Source organism: Indicator indicator, chromosome 1 (genome assembly GCF_027791375.1).
Source record: "Indicator indicator isolate 239-I01 chromosome 1, UM_Iind_1.1, whole genome shotgun sequence".
Taxonomy (NCBI): Eukaryota; Metazoa; Chordata; class Aves; order Piciformes; family Indicatoridae; genus Indicator; species Indicator indicator.
In genome coordinates this window covers 36,015,808-36,021,807 of record NC_072010.1, presented here as the reverse complement: position 1 = coordinate 36,021,807, position 6,000 = coordinate 36,015,808, and positions in this window count along the sequence as shown.

Sequence of the window (6,000 nt, the reverse complement as noted above, 5' to 3'; positions counted from 1 at the left end):
AACACATAAGTTGTACATGTTAGTTAGGAGTCAGTGGCAAAATGATTTATTGGAGAAAAATAGAAAGTATTTGCAACAACATGAAAAGTAGGAGCCATATGAGTAAATAGATTAAGTAGAATTTGTGCCATATGTCTGAGAATAACTGGGCTGTTCAGGTTATATAATGTCTTTTATGATAATAAATGGATGTTTATGGAATGGCTAATGTCTTGAAAGAAAGTAATGGAGTGAAATGAAAGAATGCTAACACTTCTCCTGGACTGTGAAGTGGCTGAAATTATTGCTTGGTTCTTCTCATATTGTAGCCAGAAACTCTTTTAATACGTGCAATAACATTATAACTACCCTCTTACACCTGCTTTCTGAAAGATTGCCAGCCAGATTAAGAGAAATTATCTGCTTACTGGTATTCAGAAATAAAATATAGCATTTAATCAAAGGTGGTGGCCTTTAGAATAATAGGGTATATTTTTTTTAAAAAAGAGCTGCTGCTCTTCAGAGATGTTATAGAACTCAGGTTTTTTGTGTGATGATTTTGCAATAATAATATGACTGTTGCCTTCCTGGAGATCAGGAGTGACTACAAGTATTCCAGTCTATATTTATGACTTTTCACAAGTTGCTCCTTTCAGTACTTCAGTGAGAGAGAAACTCTTTCCCTTTGTAGGCTAACATTGTCTTGTTCTGGTATGTTTCTTTTTTTCTTTAAGTCACTGACACAGTAGGTGGTTGAGCCAACTGAAACAGAGCTGTGTGTGTTCTCTCATGTAGTTAGAGAGACATTTACCTTAGTCCTCAGATCTCACAGCTTAACTACAAGACTTTTTTTTTTTTCTTCCCTCTACAAAGGGAAATCTGTAGGTAAAATATAAGATTAAAAAATAATAAAGGCAGCCAACCAGTATTGTTCTAGTTAACTTTATAGGTAGTTGTAATGAGCAAGTACCATCTTCTTGTTATTGGTTGACTGCTGAACATCTTTGTGTTTTTCATCTTTGAGAAGTCTATGCATAAAGATAGGACTTTCAGACATTGTTACTACTATACTTTGAAAACTAATTTAAAGAAAAAAAGGTTTTGTAATGAGTTTTATATTAAATAGATGAATGCAAATAGATGAAAAAGGATTTAAAAGAATAGAAAAATGATTATAATATTTGTCACAGGACATTGCTAGACATCTGTGAACATCCTTGTACGCAGCTTTCTTGTAGGCTCCCTTCAGATACTGGAAGGCCACAAGAAGGTCACCTCAGAGCCTTCTCTTCACCAGACTGAACAGCATCAACTCTTTCAGTCTGTCCTCATAGGAGAGGTGCTCCAGCCCTCTGATCATCCTCATGGTCCTCCTCTGGACACGTTCCAGCACATCCATATGACTCTTGCAATAGGGGCTCAGGAACTGGATGCAGTATTCCAGGTGGGGTCTCACCAGAGCAGAGGGGGAGAATCACCTCCCTCGACCTGCTGGCCACACTTCTCTTGATGCAGCCCAGGATCTGGTTGGCTTTCTGGGCTGCAAGTGCACACTGCTGGCTCATGTTGAGCTTCTTGTCTACCAGCACCCCCAAGTCCCTCTCCTCAGGGCTGCTTTCTAGCAAGTCACTGTCCAGCCTGTATTTGTGCTTGGGATTGCCTCGACCCAGATGCAGGACCCTGCACTTGGTCTTGTTGAACCTCATGAGGTTGGCTTGTGCCCACCTCTCCAGCCTGTCAAGGTCCCTCTGGATGGCATCCCTTCCCTCCAGCGTGTCTGCTGCACCACATAGCTTGGTGTCATCAGCAAACTTGCTGAGGGTGCACTCAATGCCTCTGTCCATGTCACCAACAAAGATGTTGGACAAGACTGGTCCCAGGACTGATCCCTGAGGGACTCTCTCACTGACCTCCACTTGGACATGGAGCCATTGACAGTCACTCTTTGGGTGCGGCCATCAAGCCAGTTCTTTATCCATCTAGATAAATTAAAGCAATTTACTTAAGGAAAATGAAGGAAAAAAATGCAGCCAACAGAATGTTTCAGGGAAATGTAAAATTCTACCTTTTAATGTCCTGATTCAGAGACCTCTAGAGATGACATAAACACTCCCACACACACCCCAAAAATAGTAAAGGATTTTTTTTATTTCATATGTTTTGAATCTGTTGTTTTTTGGTTTGTTTTTTTATTTTATTTTATTTTATTTTAGATGTATTTACCTGACTTAAAACATCTGCATTATTTACACGATTGTTTAAATAACCTTCTAATGTGTTCTCTGGTTATTCTGAGTGGCCATATTTGTGTCAAATAATAATAGATGCAAATAAACATATAAAGAAATATTCTTAAGATGTAGCACACTTACGTGTTTTGGAGTGTATGTGGTAGAAACCCCAGAAGGAGACAGAATAACGGCACAACTATTGCAAACTAGGAAAAGCAGGTAATGTTTCTCCCTGCCCTCCATGTCCAGGTGCATATTGCTTTGGACATGAGGTTTTGGTAATATTTCTTTCACTTAACCTAGGCATAACTAATGATCTCCAGAAGCTATTATCAGGCCTAACCTATAGAGAATAAAAGTTTTAGGGAGTCAAGTGATGTGTCACATCTATAAAATGTGTATGAATCCATCACATTTATTTTTTGCTTGCATTATGTAGATATTAAATACTCCCTTACTCTGGATGGGCAATTACACAGCAGCTAAAAGCTGCTCCTTTTGAACTTTTCTGGAAGAATTTTTCTTTTCCTTTTGCCAGGCACTGAAAAGAGCCATACACAAAAGAAAGACCCTGGCTTCTGGTTCCAGACAGTCATCCTTAGCAGACCAAAATCAGCATGCTGAACCATTCGGCCATTGCTGAAATATGCACAGAAAAGCTACAAAATGTGGGACTTTTCCAAAATCCTTATGCATTTGGCCTGTATCAGGAATAGATATGTAACTCTGCCCCTGTACTCAGCACTGGTGAGGTCTCACCTCAAGTAATGTGTGCAGTCCTGGGCCCCTCCCTTTAGAAAGGATCTTAAGGCGCTGGAGTGGGTCCAGAGGAGAGCGATGAGACTGGTGAGAGGGCTGGAGGGAAAGTCGTATGAGGAAAGGCTGAAGGAGCTGGGGTTGTTCAGCCTGGAGAAGAGGAGATTTAGAGGGGACCTAATCACTCTCTACAATTACCCAAAAGGAAGTTGTAGTCAGGTGGGGGTTAGGCTCTTCTCCCAAGCAACTAGTGACGGGACAAGAAGACATGGTACGAAGCTGTGTCAGGGGAGGCTGAGGTTAGATATTAGGAAGCACTTCCTCACAGAAAGGCTGATTAGGCACTGGAATGGACTGCCCTGGGAGGTGGTGGAGTCGCCATCCCATGAGGTCTTTAAGAAAAGCTTGGATGTGACACTTGGTGGCATGGTTTAGCTGATGTCATGGTTTTAGGTCACAGGCTGGACTTGATGATCTCAGAGGTCTTTTCCAGCCTTAATAATTCTGTGGTTCTGTGATTTCAGAGCATGATCCTGGCTTGAATTTCCACAGCTACAGTATGTAGCCTCATGTTGATGAATCAAATTTACCTTAACAAAATACCATCATCTTAACATAGCTGAAGAATGCAAATTTCTTGCCTTTGCTTTCAAATGTTTTTATTTATTTGTTGACCATTTGGGGGTTTTGGTTTTTGCTTCATTTTGTTTGTGTGTTTTTCCTTCTGATTTTTCAGTAATTGTAAAGGCTTGGTAACGAAGTGGTACACAAAGTGCCCAAATTCATGTCCTGGACAAGTAAAAGACAAGTTGTCACTGACCCAAAACAGAACACCAGAATCTAGGAAGGAGGCAAGGCCTCATTCCTGTTTCAATTGCTATTAAATGAAATTCAGAACTTTGGATAGAAATTCACAATTCAGTGACAGCCGTTTGACTGCTGTTAGGATGTATCTATTATAATTTGTTCACCATAGTACTCTACTTTTTTAATAATAATGAAAAAAAACCCAACCAAACAAAAAAAAAAACCAATAAACCAAACAAAACCCAACAAACAACCAACAGTGTGGAAGAAAGTACTCACCAGCTGTTCCTTTTATAACATAAATAAAAATGAAAGGCAGGAACACGTGGCAAGTTTAAATTAATCCCAGTTGACGGAGAGGGTGTCTCTTGACAGGTGAAACACCAACTTCATCACTGTTCTCTACCTCAGCAAGGAGACAATTTGAAATGGTGTGCCTCTGTGCTACCTTAGAGGTCTCTAAGCCTTTAATTAATTTGTGAGGAAAACACAATTTTAATGTGAATAAAGAGGAGGAAGGGTGGAAGCGGATGGGATGAGGAGAAGAGATTTGTCTTGAGAACATTGATCTGAGGTGTTGAGTGCTTTGGGCTTTGAAGAGCATGATATTCCAGTTGGAGAACCAAGAGCTGAGCTGATTATTTTATGGCTGACCAAGTGAAGTAAGTCAGTGAATGAAAAACATACAGAAAAGAATTCCTGCAGAGATATCTATACTATGCCATAAACTTGAGGTAAGATATACAATATACCCAAAGGGGGTTTTAAAACAGGAGAAGGTCATACAGACTTGTGAGAAAAGTGCTTATAAGGAAATGTGTGTAATATAAAGTCATAAACTACAGTAAAAGGATTTTGAAAACTCTAGTGAATTAGTGGTTTAATGTGATGGCTCTTAAATGCAAAGAAGCGAAGGCCAAACTGAGCTATTATATGACACAGCCATTTTTAAATATGATTAACTAACTCACTTGAGCTTTTTCTCTTGTAATTTCTGTAGTAACTTGTCTTAATTAATATTTTGTGAAACTAATATAACATGAGGTTGCACAGTCAGTTCTAGTGGACCCATCCAATATATTTGATACTCCTTACCTTGTGAAAGTGAAATGAAAGCCACAGGAACAAAGATTAATATCAAATATATTTCTATTCTGATAGCTTGGTTAGTGGTGTGACTCAATTTTTATTTTTTCTTTTTATATATAAGCAAAATGGAAGCTTAACAAGTCAGCTCATGTAATTGAATTGATCGGTATTCTTCATGTTTCAGAATGACTAATGACTTCATACTTAGAAGTTTCTACTAATACATGACATAGAATTTTAAGGTCAGAAAAGCACAAATAATTTTAAGCACAATTTTTTTCCACTTTAGTTTTGCAGCACTAAGGGGGTTGAACATTTTACCAGTTCAAAATATTTTTAAACACTAAAAAAAAAATTAAAATAATAAGACAAAGAGACAGACAAAATTTTCCCCATTACAAACTCTTCAATATGATCTTTTGCTGTAACCACTGTGAACAGTACCAGAAGGTACTTGCAGAAATAGTCTTAAATTTCAATTTGAGATGTGATAACCATATGCTTGTTCCTTGTTCTAGGTATCTAGCAAATAACTGCACAAAATTAGGTTTTGTAGCCTACATGAGAGGATTTTCCTTCTGCCTAAGTTTGTAGGTGCAGAGTAATGTTTCATATGGACAGCTGGTCATCTAACTTACTCACAGATGTCTACACTCTAGCTATCCATGATTCGCTAAATGAGTCTTACCTAAAATGTGCATCTTGGACAGGATTCATCTCATTTAACTCTACATTTCTGAAACTTAGACATCTGTGACTGAGATCATCACTCTAACTTTCCCCTCTTTTTTAGTTAATGGAGATAAAAAAAGAGAAATGCCAGGAGTTAGAGTTTTCTCATTCTTCAATAAATATTTAACATAGACCAAACCACTCTCCAAAAGCCTGCAGTAAATATGTGTTTGTTTCTGGTTTGAACATGGTCTTATTTAATTTCCAATCAGAACTTATAAAAATACTAAAAGCACTAATGAAACCAATTATTTTCATTTTTGTTCCTGTAATGGTAAACTAAATGTGTCTTCCTATTGAAGCAATTCAGGAAATCAGACTTTGGCTTTAAACCAGATAGCAATTGCTTTGGAACTTGATATTTTAAATTAAAATAATATTTAACTGATTTTTCAAAACATTTATT